The sequence below is a fragment of the Magallana gigas genome, chromosome 9, assembly GCF_963853765.1.
Source record: "Magallana gigas chromosome 9, xbMagGiga1.1, whole genome shotgun sequence".
Lineage (NCBI taxonomy): Eukaryota > Metazoa > Mollusca > Bivalvia > Ostreida > Ostreidae > Magallana > Magallana gigas.
In genome coordinates this window covers 15,684,513-15,701,600 of record NC_088861.1, presented here as the reverse complement: position 1 = coordinate 15,701,600, position 17,088 = coordinate 15,684,513, and the positions used below count along the sequence as shown (strand labels likewise).

The following is a 17,088-nucleotide window of genomic DNA, read 5'->3' as shown; positions in this document are numbered from 1 at the left end:
GTTGGAGCTGTCAAGACCTTGCCTTTTTGCAGAAAAATTAAATTTAGTTTATGGACTTGGTTATATGCCCGAAAATAATTTATCCTCGCCCCCCCCCCTACTTCCCCAGCAAAAAAGCGTATACTACGTATGTTTAATATAAGTATGTTTTAAAAGAATTTAAAAAAAATCAAAATCGAAAGTTAACGTGCATTTTGCATATTCAATATAAGGAAATACAGGTAGCTGACGTGGACTTAGAGCATCAAAGCATCAAAGAAAGATTCTTAAAACAATTTGCTGAGAAGACAATAAAAGAGCTCACCTTTTGCCACTAAAAAAAATATACAGATCACAGAAGCACAGAACAGAGCCTCCATTTTTCACAAAGGTCTATGTGCAGAATGGTCTAATATCTGCCCCGATTTCAACCAATTTTTGAATTATATCGTATAAAAATCAAATCTTCACAAATCATTGAATAGAGGATGCCTATAACTTTAATAATGATTTTAGTCATCATTGCTCATTCGCTTTTTATCTATGACTTCACCTAAATGACCTAATTCCCGCAAATTTACAAACAAATAAAAATATTCTCATTTTTGCTCTATATTTTGCATTCGGAAGTATAGAGCGCAGGTCTGCTCAAGTGCGATTTTAACATATGTTTTTCTTCAGATAGTTATACACATTATACTAAAAAATGGTACTTGAGCAAGCCTTCGCTCGATGTTTCCCAGTCGAAAAACCATCGGCAAACACAAATATTTTGCTACAAAACATCAATTTATCAAAATAATACAATCTTCATGACGTAATTTATACATTGTGACGTCACTGTGGTGATAACCTTTTACACCTTTACTTTTAATATGATTTTAACTATCTTTCACTTTATTTTTGAAACTCTTTCTAAAACTTTGATTTTGGGGGCAAAAAATGCATAAATGCATAGTCCTTTGAAGAATAAGGAAGAATAACCGATTAATAATTTGATTTTGCTTTAGACATCTGACAATAAAAAAAGTTTTCTAAATCAATTTCAAAATGAATATTCATTTGAAAAACAAAATTAATTTGCTTAACCGGTTTTAATTTTGAACATGTGTGGTATTCAAAGCAATTATATTTCATTCAAACTATATACATGTATTGTATGTTACTCATGCGTAAAGTTGAGGCGTCTCTTAATGTTACATGTACTACATATATTTTTTAATTTTTTTTTGCTGTTGTCTGAAGTCGTTGAAAAAAAATAGCAAAACATTTATATCAGGTATTTTATAGGTTTAAGTGATCTGTAAAACATATAAAAATATTGAATTTCCTCTTGCTACTTTACGTGGGTGAATATCAATAACTATTGAAAACCGCGCAACTTCATGTATACATACTCGTCATTGTTATGAAAGGAAACTGTTATTATCCCATAAGCGGAGGCTGCTTTGCAGCGGCTAATGTTTGAAAGGAAATTCTTGGATATTTACTTGTAATTTGTGTTTCACAGTATATCAATCTGTAAAATGATGCTAAAAACTGCACCGACATTATAACTACAATTTCATGGTTCTTTTTATATACAACTAATAAGTAAAATTTGCGTATCGTTGGATTAAACGAGCTTTCTTGATTTTTTTGTCCTAGTAAGGTCTAATGAATCATAAATATTGTTAACATATGCAGTTTGACGTTGAAAATTGTGTGAAATATGAATGAGTTGAGAGATATCAACATTTTACTTTGACTTTACATAAAATCTAGTTCTGTAAAATAAATAATCTATTCAATCAATATAGAGAAGTGAAATTATGTTGTTTTTTAACGAACCGCAGTCGCGTTTAGTTCATAACCCGTCTGCGACCGTTTTTCATTCCCTCTGTACCACCTTGTCTCTTTCGGTAGAGAATAACTTGATTTGAAGCATTAACATTTATGTTTTCGATTTTTAATATGTGCCTCAAGGGGAATGAAAACTTAAAATATCTTGTACAATAAATCAATTAATTATCATCTACTTTAATTGTAAATTGTATTTATTTTCAATGAAAACCACGGGACAATGAATAAATAAAGAAAATCAATCGCTTAATTTCAATTTCCCGCCGCTATGCGAGCTGCTATTGAACTTAAATCTATGACGTCACGCCATCTATTCTGGTTTGTCTTATCAACATAGCATCAGTATTAGTAAATCATGATATTCGCTTAAAATGACAAGTTCTCGAAAATTTGAAACAATATCTATTTAAGATCGTTCTTTTTCCTTTGACTTTCCACTTAATGACAAACTAACTTCAAATGGAACATGTTAGTTGAAATCTAAGAGCGGAGTTTAGTATCGGAGAAATCTCCGCGTAATTGTGGAAATTGTCAACAGATGCCAAATATCGTAGAAAATGTCTGTCGTCGTTTTTTCGACATGGTAATTCAGACTTTCGCGAATGTATTTTAAACATCTCAATTACACTTATAACATAGGTATTCAGTTAGCGAAGCACTTGACGTAGAATAATAATTTACTCGAGGTCATTTTCAACTTTAAATGATTGCTGAGTATGAGCTGTCATTCATTTATTAAATGCATATATTTATGCATACATGTATTTATTCCTAAAATTGGCGTGTGAACCTAAACGCTGTGTACATTGTATATGGAAACCTAACCGGAATAGATGGTGTGACGTCAAAATAATTATATTTTTTTGTTATAATACAGAAGAGTTCTACATCTGACATGTCAGCCTCCAGTAATATAATATGCTATTTCCAAGTTCGAACGTTCATTAAAGCTTAATTACGTTGTTTATTTTTCAAAATATCACGACACAAGTAATAATTTACATGTACACTACTTTATTGAGATAAATAGATTATTTTTTTTTACTTTCCTTTCTGTTTAATATCACACCGATTCATAACACCGGTTTTTACTTCTTTGAGAAAATTTTTCAAAAGATTGAGATAACCATTAACATTGTACACTCTGACTTTAATGGCAATGATATATAGTTAAAATTAAAATCAAAAATAAGTACAACAGCTAGATACATAAAAATAACAGATAACATAACACATGGCAGTTTGTTTCATTATCTAGTGATATCATAATACTATTAATTTATAAGAAAATATTATATAACGAAAAGGTTCAAGCTGAGTATACTTTTTAGCGTACAAGTGTAAACAGTTAAAGGAACACATAAGCATTGTTGATATTTCTGTATTTCTGCGGGTAAAATTGATTTTTCTGAAAAAGATAACACAGCAGAACAAATTCCTCATATTTCATTTTAATGTCAGATTTGATGTTTTGTTTCTGGTTACAAAATCTCTCCTTGCGTGTAATGTGATAATTAAATTGCCGACTATTTATGGATATCATTGTTTGTCGATTCAATATTTAAAGAATGATTTACAGAACATTCAAAATTAAATTGTGCCTACGTAAAAGTTGTCATAAATAGTATAACAAATGATTGCGATCTTTTTTGTAACCTTTATCTAGTGATATGTGTGTAAACTATGACCAATCATAGAACATGTATGCAACTATCAAGGTCTATACTTTAAAAGGATTAAAAGCTAACGCACAAATCAGACCGTTGGTATAATCGCTTTCCAAATGTAGTTCCTTTAATTATCGTCCAATAACCAATATTTCTTAATTTGATCGGAATAAAGCAAATTTATTTCGAAGTCGATGGGAATATTAATAAAATTAGGTCCTTTGATCCGCCTTTGTGTAGCGATGGCATGTTAGTGGATCAAAAGATTTAATTTCAAACAGAGTTAAACGATGGTTTTTTAATTAAAACCACTGTTAAATACATGTAACATTACAGCAATGCTATTTTTTATTTATGGTGATTTTGATAATATAACTATATATGCAGACTTGTTTCATAAGTGTTTTGTACTTCTCTTTATAGTTTTGACATAATTAATCACCTAAATGTTTTATTTAGTAATATGGAATAAGTTTGTATATGGACGTCGTGTATTGTTGAATTTTTGTGATCGGCTTCAGCCGATCACAGTTGTGTCCATATGAGGTATCCGGCAAATTTAACTAATGCCGATCAACTCTAAAAGGAAAACTTGTTCATTTTTCTACTAATATGAGGCGGGCTTTTTCGCATTGTTATATTAGTGATCATTAACTACTCCGGTTTTGAATTGATGGACACATTAATGGCAGCATTCATAAGCGTTGGCAATGGGCCACGTTTAATAAAACTGTTGTTTGGAACCGCATAAAGGGGCATTGGTGACGAATCATGTTTCAAACGATTGGTGTAAGGAGCTTCATACAAGCACATTGACGATGTATCCTTATCTACAGGCTTGTCACTCAATGGTACATCATAGTCTGTGCCGATTCTGTGCATAGTGTTTAAAGCTGTATGCTGTGATGAAACAGTTTCTTGGTTCTGTTTGATGTTACATTTAACTCCACATCCTCCACAGTTTGACAGGTGTCGTATAAATGGTTGTCTGATAGTTTATTTCTGCTGTCAAAAACCATATACGAAAGTGATGCGTCCACCTCCGGAGATTTAGCTTTTTTTTTTCGATTCTTTCTTCTAAAGGTTAAAAGAGAAAATGTACAAATGACAACAAGAAAATATATCTCAAAAAGAAATATTTGTTCAGTTTTATTCTAATTATATCACATTTTCGTTTAGTTTCAAAATACTATTGCAAAGTTTTATACGTTGCATATCAAAGACAATACACATCAAAATTATTTTTATCACATAATGGAGAATATACCTAAGCATGACAAAGCTGAACACTACAATAGAGACAAGTAAAACGATTCCTCCAGCTGCAGACAATGCAATAACACCTGAAACATAATAATAGTGCTGTATTCGGCTCAGTTTATAAAGTTTACAAATACATAAAATTATACACATGATTGATTCGTTTTCAATTAGATGTATTCATTGTTAACTGATAACCAGAATAATTATTGTTTTGTCTTCGTTTAAAATGAAATGGAATAAGAATTTTATGTTCCTTTGTTTTAAAAACGTTGCTTAATTAGGCAGAAAAGAGAATACATTATTAGAATGAATAATGTCATTCATTTATTAAATGACAATAAAATACATGTATGTACAAAAAGGGGTCATCCATAAACATGTTACATAGTAATAATACATGTGATGCTGAATTCAATCATGACTCATTATAAAACAGACTTATTAAAAATAAAAAGAAACTTACCTATGTTGCTCTGCATTGGAAATTTAGACCCTAAAGTAGATGAAGTAATAACTGTAAAAACAAGCTGTGTTGTTGTCGAGTCGGCTGGTGTTCCACAGGTTACACTTATATTTCCTCCTCGTCCACCTTAAAAACATTTTTTTTCCTTTTGATATGTGCATAATTAGAGTTATATTCCACTGTGGGTTATCCAACGAACCAATACGAATTGTTTAGTTCAACACATCTGAATTTCAACACGGTAAGGTTAGGTAATAAACTTCATGACATTGTATAAAATCAAGTGCTGGTCCGTGTTGTGTAGTTTAAATACAATAACAAGCAAACATATGCTGAAAACTGTTTTCGCGTTCGAGAAATCTTCGCTTGGGTTGCAAGAGCCTCGCCGTTGCTAATATTTCTCACCGCGTACATATACCAGTTTATAACAAGAAAATCGGGAAATAAAGTCGTCACGAATAAAAGTTTGTTACAGCATACAGATTTCAGGAGATTGGTCATACTGCAAATGAAAGAGTATATCGTCTTGTGTTTACGGTTTTTGCAAAAGAGGAGATGGACGGAAAGACATACAGAGCAAAGAACAATTTGATGTTTGATCTTTTTTGCATATATAACGGTTTAAGTTGTCAAATACTTTCAAATCTTTTGTAAGATATAATTAGATTACAAGAATGCATCTGTACTGATCTTAATTCAAAGAGGTATTTGTATGATGTACTGATGATAGAAAAGAATAAAGAAGATTAAAAATTCATTTGTTTGCTGACAACAGTTAAGAACAGTACAGCACCCGCAACGTTATTTTTTACAAGGGTCATGTTGTAAATTTTGAATTTACCGCATGGCAGTAAATACAAAATTTACAACATGATAACTGATTAACGATAGGATAGGATTCACGCACGATAGGATAGGATTGATACAGGATAGGAAAGGATAAACGATGTTCATGATAAACGTATACTCGCGTTAAACGATCTTAAGGATTAATCTAATAATGGCATTATTTGAGAAAGAACACATACGAATCGAGATATACGTAGAATTATTTGTTATTAACAAATGCTGAGTTGTTAAACTGCGCTGCATCATTTATGTAATGAAAAAATTAACCACCCTTTTTAACAAAAAGTATGAGCTTAGATGATCAAAGTATTATCTGTATTGTTGACATTATTTTCATTAACGAGTTTCCTAACCTATCGCCAAGAACATTTCAGCCTGAGATCAAACTACAAGGAAAATAGCGGGTTCATTAAAATACAACTCTTGTTCTAAATAAATGTAATATATAATAGTTGTAAACAATTACCATTTTGAATAAACCCCAAACATTGGGTAAATCTATCTGTAATGTTTTTTGACATATGTTCTGCTTTCATAATAATTGTGTCGTTCACTCCGACTTTAAACGTTAAAGATATAACTTGATTGCAGTAAAAAATAACTGTGTTGTTTACTATTACTCTGGAATAACACAACTGTGTTGTTACTTTATATGATGTCACAAGGAGTTCACCAACAAACAGTGAGTTTACAGTACAGGTACACGGGCGGCCTATTTTATTCATATCGACAAAAACATAAGATCCAGACCTGACCGATCCATCACAACTGCTCACTTTTCTGAAATCATCTGAAATTTAAGAAATATAAACTCATATTTTACATAAAACAAATAGTCGACTAATACTACATGTAATAACAAATATTAAAAGTAACGTGTAGTTAGCAGAAATGATATTATCATTATAATACACCGATGTCTAGAGATTAGCGTAACAAACAATCTGACCAACCAAGATAGATACATTGTTGTAAATCAATAAAAATGTTGACTTTTACAGCTTAACGTCATTATAATTAATTGTTCAATGAAAAAAATGAACTAATGATGAAAATTCGCTTACTGTCTTCTAAACATTGACCTGCAATAAAAAACAAGACCATTTTATGAATTCACAAAGAGTAAAGAGTTGAGAGAAATGTTAACAAGAGAAATAAAAATCATAAGACCAAAAGTCTTTCCGTCTGTCTGTCTGTCTATTGTCTCTCTCTCTCTCTCTCTCTTTCTCTCTCTCACAGATTTAATAATAAACAATTCATATCACCAATTAACATATGGACAAAACATCAAAAAGAATTGGCGTGAATGATTTCAATTTGAGACTTCATTTGTTGGATGAAGAATACGTTAGTCAAAACCTTCCAACCACTAACTAATATTAAAAGACAAAACTTATGCCTACATTGAATACACATGTACCTAAAACAAATAGTCTGATATAATGAAGAAAACTACTGGTGTTTTCAAAGAACTTTTCTTTTTAAATTTCCTTTTTACTGATTTTATAAAAGACCATTTTCAAATCATTCTTATTTTAACTGACAATCATTACTCCATTTAACATATTTGTGTGTGTGGGCATTATTGGGAAAGATGAGATGATTAAGAAACTTAAAATTCTGAATACAAAAAAGTAACCATATATGAAACAGATCCCAGCTATAGGAATAAAGGGAAACAATTGTTATTTACACAATTTCCGTGTGTCGTTTGAAATAAAAGTTCACCAAGAAACATGCATGTATTCTTAATCAGTCGTTTTTATTAAGATATCTTCCTGTTAATTCAAGTAGTTTATTTGAATGTAAATAAATTAACCAACGGTGATGACGAAGACCTGAAACCTAATGCTTGAATGAAAAAAAAATCACCTTTGATGTGCATGAGCAATAGAGGTCATTTTCCAGGAGTACTATATACATATCAGACTGGTGTCAAGTTATTTAACATTTTTTCATAATATAGAAAAAATCCAGTCAGAAAGTATCATATAATTTTTTACCAATAAAATGTCTCTTCCTAATTTTCTTCGCAAAATGCTGCTATAAAACAAATAATTTATTATTTTGGTTAAAACGTTTCAAACCATCTTTTGTACATTCTTTCGTCTGATTTTTGTCTGTTGGCAGAAAAATAATAAAACATTTTTCATTGCAGTAGTTGGGCTACAAAACAGGTCAAATTTATGTATGGCCGACGACTATATATACTTGTGTTAACATCCCCGTTCTAGTAGGGGGAGGGAATGGTCAGGTTCCTAGAAGTTTCAAATTCAATTCAATAGGAAAAATTGCCAGAAAATGCAATTCCCCATAACCCCTCCCCCGTTAGAAAAAAATCTTAGGCTGCGTGTGCTAAATATTTGCATGTGTTATTCAAATTACATCAATTTTGCATGATCAAAGTAAGAAAAATAGGTAATTGTAGTGGGCTTATAGATTCATGTACACGTATATCAAAGCATCAAATAAAATGATTCTTCAACCAATTTATTATAACGATAAAAAGGAACTCACCTTTTGCCATTGAAAAGGGCATACAAATCAGAACTGCACAGAATAAAGTCTTCATTTTCAGCAAATTTTAAGAACAAGGAAAAATAACCAACGTAATAACAGAAAAGTCATTTCCGGTATTATGAGTAAGTTTAAAAAAAAAAAAAGCAAGGATATATAACTTCGATTTAGACATCTGACAACACGAAATTTGATTAACTCTCGCACTTTATGTACCTGAATTACAATAAATATTGAATACCGCAAAACTACATGTATACATTCTCTTCATTGTTATGAAAGAAAGCTTTCCTTATTTCCCCCACAAGCGTAGGCGGCTTTGCAGCAGCTAATGTTAGGAGCGAGAATTTTAAAAATAAAAATATTTCGAAAGTGCATGTTTCTGTAAATGTAGGAGTATTAATTTCTTAAAAATTCTATTAGATTTAATAGTACGTAGTTTGTGTATTTCTGTATATAAATCTGTAAAATAATGCTAAAAACTGCAACCGACATACATGCAAACAGCAATTTCGTGTTTTTACATGTAGTATTATACATTTAAAGAAGTGAATTCTGCGTATCATCATTACATGTGTGCATTTCTCATTTTCTGGTCATAGTAACGTTTTAATCATCTGTAAAATTGAAAGAGTTTTAATGGTTAAAAACATTTTATTCATCTTTCCTTTTGAATTTAAGTACGCAAGATGTAAAATTAATATACGTGTTCCCAATTTTTAAGAATCTAGATTCTCTATTTAAAAAATCCAAGAACAAATTATCCATAGAAATTCACTTATAGATAATTCTAAGACATCTCATAGTCATTATAATTTTCCCTATTTTTTTCTAAACCGAGTCGTACTTTTTACAGCATAGTAATTTTGGAATGAAAAAAGGGAAAACTTTTTAATGTTCATATACCAGTCAAAGTAGACTACATGTTTTGAGTAATTTTATTAAGTAGTAATATGCATTAAATGAGGATTTTTGTTGCAGATTTAATTTCTTTTTCAAGAGAACGCTACAGAGATTACGCGATAATTCTGTATTTTATTAACTAAATGAGCTAGTTTTGGAGCACTTACCCATAATCAGTGTTGCTATGATTGAAAAAGGTAGTAAGTATCTTATGTTCGTTGAGATTGTTTGAATTAGAACATAAATAGTCTAATTTATGTTAAAATATAATAAAAACTTATGATGAAAACTATTGCTGATGGCAGTAGCTTTTTCGTTTATCATTTCCTTTAACAAGCCTTGAAAAGACAATTGAAAGAGTTTCCCCATTTAATGTCAGTAAAAGAATAATTTTGATAGATTTAAGCGCTATGAAAACAAGAAAAATATTTCCGTATGTGAATGGAAATAAAATTTCCTGTTAATTGATCAGAAGTAGTTTTTTTTTATGTTTAAAAAATAAACCAACGATGCTGACGATAGCATGCAACTTCGTGCTAGATTGAAAAAAAGAGATATATAGATAGATAGAGAGAGAGAGATAGATAGATAGATACATGTACATGTAGATAGATAGAAAGATATATACATGTAGATAGATAGACAGATAGATAGATAGATACATTGTAGATAGATAGATAGATAGATAGATAGATAGATAGATAGATAGATAGATAGATAGATAGATAGATAGATAGATAGATAGACAGATAGATAGATAGATAGATAGATAGATAGATACATTGTAGATAGATAGATAGATAGATAGATAGATAGATAGATAGATAGATAGATAGATAGATAGATAGATAGATAGATAGATAGATAGATAGATAGATAGATAGATAGATAGATATAATCACAGGCTGGTATTACATAACTTAAAAACTAGGATATCATCATTTATTTAGGATTTTTTTTTAGATAAGGATATTACCTTTTCACAATTTAAGATTTTTTTAAATTCTGATCACATACATGTAAATACTACTATTAAAATCCAATGTTGGAGCTGTCAAGACCTTGCCTTTTTGCAGAAAAATTAAATTTAGTTTATGGACTTGGTTATATGCCCGAAAATAATTCTTCCTCGCCCCCCCCCCCCCTACTTCCCCAGCAAAAAAAAGCGTATACTACGTATGTTTAATATAAGTATGTTTTAAAAGTATTTTAAAAAAAATCAAAATCGAAAGTTAACGTGCATTTTGCATATTCAATATAAGGAAATACAGGTAGCTGACGTGGACTTACAGCATCAAAGCATCAAAGAAAGATTCTCAAAACAATTTGCTTAGAAGACAATAAAAGAGCTCACCTTTTGCCTCTAAAAAATATACAGATCACAGAAGCACAGAACAGAACTTCCATTTTTCACAAAGGACTATGTGCAGAATGGTCAAATATCTGCCCCGATTTCAACCAATTTTTAAATTGTATCGTATAAAAATCGAATCTTCACAAATCATTGTATAGAGGATGCCTATAACTTTAATAATGATTTTAGTCATCATTGCTCATTCGCTTTTTATCTATGACTTCACCTAAATGACCTTATTCCCGCATATTTACAAACAAATGAAAATATTCTCATTTTTGCTCTATATTTTGCATTCGGAATTATAGAGCGCAGGTCTGCTCAAGTGCGATTTTAACATATGTTTTTCTTCAGATAGTTATACACATTATACTAAAAAATGGTACTTGAGCAAGCCTTCGCTCGATGTTTCCCAGTCGAAAAACCATTGGCAAACACAAATATTTTGCTACAAAACATCAATTTATCAAAATAATACAATCTTCATGACGTCATTTATACATTATGACGTCACTGAGGTGATAACCTTTAACACCTTTATTTTCAATATGAGTTTAACTATCTTTCACCTTATTTTTGAAACTCTAAAACTTTGGTTTTGGGGGCAAAAAATGCATAAATGCATAGTCCTTTGAAGAATAAGGAAGAATAACCGATTAATAATTTGATTTTGCTTTAGAAATCTGACAATAAAAAAAAGTTTTCTTAATCAATTTAAAATGAATATTCATTTGAAAAAAAAATGAATTTGCTTAACCGGTTTTAATTTTGAACATGTGTGGTATTCAAAGAAATTATATTTTATTCAAACTATATACATGTATTGTATGTTACTCATGCGTAAAGTTGAGGCGTCTCTTAATGTTACAAGTACTACATATATTTTTTAATTTTTTTTTGCTGTTAGCTGAAGTCGTTAAAAAAATAGCAAAACATCTATATCAGGTATTTTATAGGTTTAAGTGATCTGTAAAACATATAAAAATATTAAATTTCCTCTTGCTACTTTACGTGGGTGAATATCAATAACTATTGAAAACCGCGCAACTTCATGTATACATACTCGTCATTGTTATGAAAGGAAACTGTTATTATGCCATAAGCGGAGGCTGCTTTGCAGCGGCTAATGTTTGAGAGGAAATTCTTGGATATTTATTAGTAATTTGTGTTTTACATTATATCAATCTGTAAAATGATGCTAAAAACTGCACCGACATTATAACTACAATTTCATGGTTCTTTTTATATACAACTAATAAGTAAAATTTGCGTATCGTTGGATTAAACCAGCTTTCTTGATTTTTTTGTCCTAGTAAGGTCTAATGAATCAAAAATATTGTTAACATATGCAGTTTGACGTTGAAAATTGTGTGAAATATGAATGAGTTGAGAGATATCAACATTTTACTTTGACTTTACATAAAATCTAGTTCTGTAAAATAAATAATCTATTCAATCAATATAGAGAAGAAGTGAAATTATGTTGTTTTTGTAACGAACCGTAGTCGCGTTTAGTTCATAACACGTCTGCGACCGTTTCTCATTCCCTCTGTACCACCTTGTCTCTATCGGTAGAGAATAACTTGACTTGAAGCATTAACATTTATGTTTTCAATTTTTAATATGTGCCTAAAGGGGAAGGAAACTTAAAATATCTTGTACAATAAATCAATTAATTATCATCTACTTTAATTGTAAATTGTATTTATTTTCAATGAAAACCGCGGGACAATGAATAAATAAAGAAAATCAATCGCTTAATTTAAATTTCCCGCCGCTATGCGAGCTGCTATTGAACTTAAATCTATGACGTCACGCCATCTATTCTGGTTTGTCTTATCAACATAGCATCAGTATTAGTAAATCATGATATTCGCTTAAAATGACAAGTACTCGAAATTTTGAAACAATATCTTTTTGAGATCGTTCTTTTTCCTGATGACAAACTAACTTCAAATGGGACATGTAAGTTGAAATCTAAAAGCGGAGTTTAGTATCGGAAAAATCTCCGCGTAATTGTGGAAATTTTCAACAGATGCCAACTATCGTAGAAAATGTCTGTCGTCGTTATTTCGACATGGTAATTCAGACTTTCGAGAATGTATTTTAAACATCTCAATTATACTTATAACATAGGTATTCAGTTAGCGAAGAACTTGACGTAGAATAATAATTTACTCGAGGTCATTTTCAACTTTGAATGATAGCTGATTATGAGCTGTCATTCATTTATAAAAATGCATATATTTATTCATACATGTATTTATTCCTAAAATTGGCATGTGAACCTAAACATTATCCATTTAGTTCAGTCGATTACTTGAGTTACAAAAAGGTATAAACCAGCGTTTTAATCAGAGCAGTGTGTACATTGTATATGGAAACCAAACCGGAATAGATGGTGTGACGTCAAAATAATCATCTATTTTTTATTCATAATACAAAAGAGTTCTACATCTGACATGTCAGCCTCCAGTAATATAATATGATTTTTCCAAGTTCGAACGTTCATTAAAGCTTAATTACGTTGTTTATTTTTCAAAATATCACGACACAAGTGATAATTTACACCACTTTATTAAGATAAATAAATTATTTTTTTACTTTCCTTTCTCTTTAATATCACTCCTATTCATAACACCGGCTTTTACTTCTTTGAGAAAATGTTTCAAAAGATTGGGATAACCTTTAATATTGTACACTCTGACTTAAATGGCATTGATATATAGTTAAAATAAAAATCAAAAATAAGTACAATAGCTAGATACATAAATATTACAGATAACATAACTCATGGCAGTTTGTTTCGTTATCTAGTGGTATCATAACACTATTGATTTATAAGAAAATATTATATAACGAAAAGGTTCAAGCCGAGTATTACTTTTTTAGCGTACAAGTATAAACAGTTAAAGGAACACATAAGCATTGTTGATATTTCTGTATTTTTGCAGGTAAAATTGATTATTCTGAAAAAGATAATACAGCAGAACAAGTGTTCCTCATATGTCATTATAATGTCAGATTCGATGTATTGTTTCTGGTTACAAAATCTCTCCTTGCGTGTAATGTGATAAAAAATTGCCGACTATTTATGGATATCATTGTTTGTCGATTCAATATTTAAAGAATGATTCACAGAACATTCAAAATTAAATTGTGCCTACGTAAAAGTTGCCATAAATGGAATAACAAATAATTGCGATCTTTTTTGTAACCTTTATCTAGTGATATGTGTGGAAACTATGAACAATCATAGAACATGTATGCAACTATCAAGGTGTCCACTTTAAAAGGATTAAAAGCCAACGCACAAATCAGACCGTTGGTATAATCGCTTTCCAAATGTAGTTCCTTTAATTATCGTCCAATAACCAATATTTCTTAATTTGATCGGAATAAAGCAAATTTATTTCGAAGTCGATGGCAATATTACTAAAATTAGGTCCTTTGATCCGCCTTTGTGTAGCGATGGCATGTTAGTGGATCAAAAGATTTAATTTCAAATAGAGTTAAACGATGGTTTTTTAATTAAAACCACTGTTAAATAACATTACAGCAATGCTATTTTTTATTTATGGTGATTTTGATAATATAACTATATATGCAGACTTGTTTCATAAGTGTTTTGTACTTCTCTTTATAGTTTTGACTTAATTAATTACCTAAATGATTTATTTAGTAATATGGAATAAGTTTGTATATGGACGTCGTGTAATGTTGAATTTTTGTGATCGGCTTCAGCCGATCACAGTTGTGTCCATATGAGGTATCCGGCAAAATTTAACTAATGCCGATCAACTCTAAAAGGAAAACTTGTTCATTTTTCTACTAATATGAGGCGGGCTTTTTCGCACTGTTATATTAGTGATCATTAACTACTCCGATTTTGAATTTATGGACACATTAATGGCAGCATTCATAAGCGTTGGCAATGGGCCACGTTTAATAAAACTGTTGTGTGGAACCGCATAAAGGGGCATTGGTGACGAATCATGTTTCAAACGATTGGTGTAAGGAACTTCATACTAGCATATTGACGATGTATCCTTATCTACAGGCTTGTCACTCAATGGTACATCATAGTCTGTGCCGATTCTGTGCATAGTGTTTAAAGCTGTATGCTGTGATGAAACAGTTTCTTGGTTCTGTTTTGATGTTACATTTAACTCCACATCCTCCACAGTTTGACAGGTGTCGTATAAATGGTTGTCTGATAGTTTATTTCTGCTGTCAAAAACCATATACGAAAGTGATGCGTCCACCTCCGGAGATTTAGCTTTCTTTTGTCGATTCTTTCTTCTAAAGGTTAAAAGAGAAAATGTACAAATGACAACAAGAAAATATGCCTCAAAAAGAAATATTTGTTCAGTTTTATTCTAATTATATCACATTTTCGTTTAGTTTCAAAATACTATTGCAAAGTTTTTTACGTTGCATATCAAAGACAATACACATCAAAATTATTTTTATCACATAATGGAGAATATACCTAAGCATGACAAAGCTGGACACTACAATAGAGACAAGTAAAACGATTCCTCCAGCTGCAGACAATGCAATAACACCTGAAACATAATAATAGTGCTGTATTCGGCTCAGTTTATAAAGTTTACAAATACATAAAATTATACACAGGATTGATTCGTTTTCAATTAGATGTATTCATTGTTAACTGATAACCAGAATAATTATTGTTTTGTCTTCGTTTAAAATGAAATGGAATAAGAATTTTATGTTCCTTTGTTTTAAAAACGTTGCTTAATTAGGCAGAAAACAGAACACATTATTAGAATGAATAATGTCATTCATTTAGTAAATGACAATAAAATACATGTATGTACAAAAAAGGGGTCATCCATAAACATATTACATAGTAATAATACATGTTGTGCTGAATGCAATCATGACTCATTATAAAACAGACTTATTGAATATGAATAACAACACAAGACACAAGAAATGAGGCAAAAGAAAGTTACCTATGTTGCTCTGCATTGGAAATTTAGACCCTAAAGTAAATGAAGTAGTAACTGTAAAAACAAGCGGTGTTGTTGTCGAGTCGGCTGGTGTTCCACAAGTTACACTTACATTTCCTCTTCGTCCACCTTTAAAAACGTTTTTTTTCCTTTTGATATGTGCATAATTAGATTTATATTTCACTGTGGGTTATCCAACGAAACAATAAGAATTGCTTAGTTCAACACATCTAAATTCCAAGGCGGTAACGTTGGGAAATAAACTATATGCATAATATCAAGTGCTGGTCCGTGTTGTGTAGTTTAAATACAATAACAAGCAAACATATGCTGTAAACTGTTTTCGCGTTCGAGAAATCTTCGCTTGGGTTGCAAGAGCCTCGTCGTTGCCAATATATCTCACCGCGTACATGTACCAGTTTATAACAAGATAATCGGGAAATAAAGTCGTCACGAATAAAAGTTTGTTACAGCATACAGATTTCAGGATTTTGGTCATACTGCAAATGAAAGAGTATATCGTCTTGTGTTTACGGTTTTTGCAAAAGAGGAGATGGATGGAAAGACATACAGAGCAAAGAACAATTTGATGTTTAATCTTTCTTGCATATATAACGTTTTAAGTTGTCAAATACTTTCACATCTTTTGTAAGATATAATTAGATTACAAGAATGCATCTGTAATGATCTTAATTCAAAGAGGTATTTGTATGATGTACTGATGATAGAAAAGAATAAAGAAGATTAAAAATTCATTTGTTTGCTGACAACAGTTACAAACAGTACAGCACCCGCAACGTTATTTTTTACAAGGGTCATGTTGTAAATTTTGAGTTTACCGCATGGCAGTAAATACAAAATTTACAACATGATAACTGATTAACGATAGGATAGGATTCACGCACGATAGGATAGGATTGATACAGGATAGGAAAGGATAAACGATGTTCATGATAAACGTATACCCGCGTTAAACGATCTTAAGGATTAATCTAATAATGGCATTATTTGAGAAAAAACACATACGAATCGAGATATACGTAGAATTATTTGTTATTAACAAATGCTGAGTTGTTAAACTGCGCTGCATCATTTATGTAATGAAAAAATTAACCACTTTTTTAACAAAAAGTATGAGCTTAGATGATCAAAATATTATCTGTATTGTTGACATTATTTTCATTAACGACCTTCCTAACCTATCGCCAAGAACATTTCAGCCTGAGATCAAACTACAAGGAAAATAGCAGGTTCATTAAAATACAACTCTTG

At 30.7% G+C, this 17,088-nt stretch overlaps 1 long non-coding RNA gene across 1 annotated transcript; it reads right to left on the bottom strand.

The window, feature by feature from the left end:
* Positions 1-6,659: 6,659 nt before the first annotated feature.
* On the bottom strand, positions 6,660-8,687 carry LOC136271630 (uncharacterized). Its single transcript, XR_010709571.1, has 3 exons — positions 8,581-8,687; positions 7,128-7,145; positions 6,660-6,853 (listed from the first exon to the last, which is right to left on the bottom strand). It is a non-coding gene; the product is annotated as an uncharacterized lncRNA (long non-coding RNA).
* Positions 8,688-17,088: the final 8,401 nt, after the last annotated feature.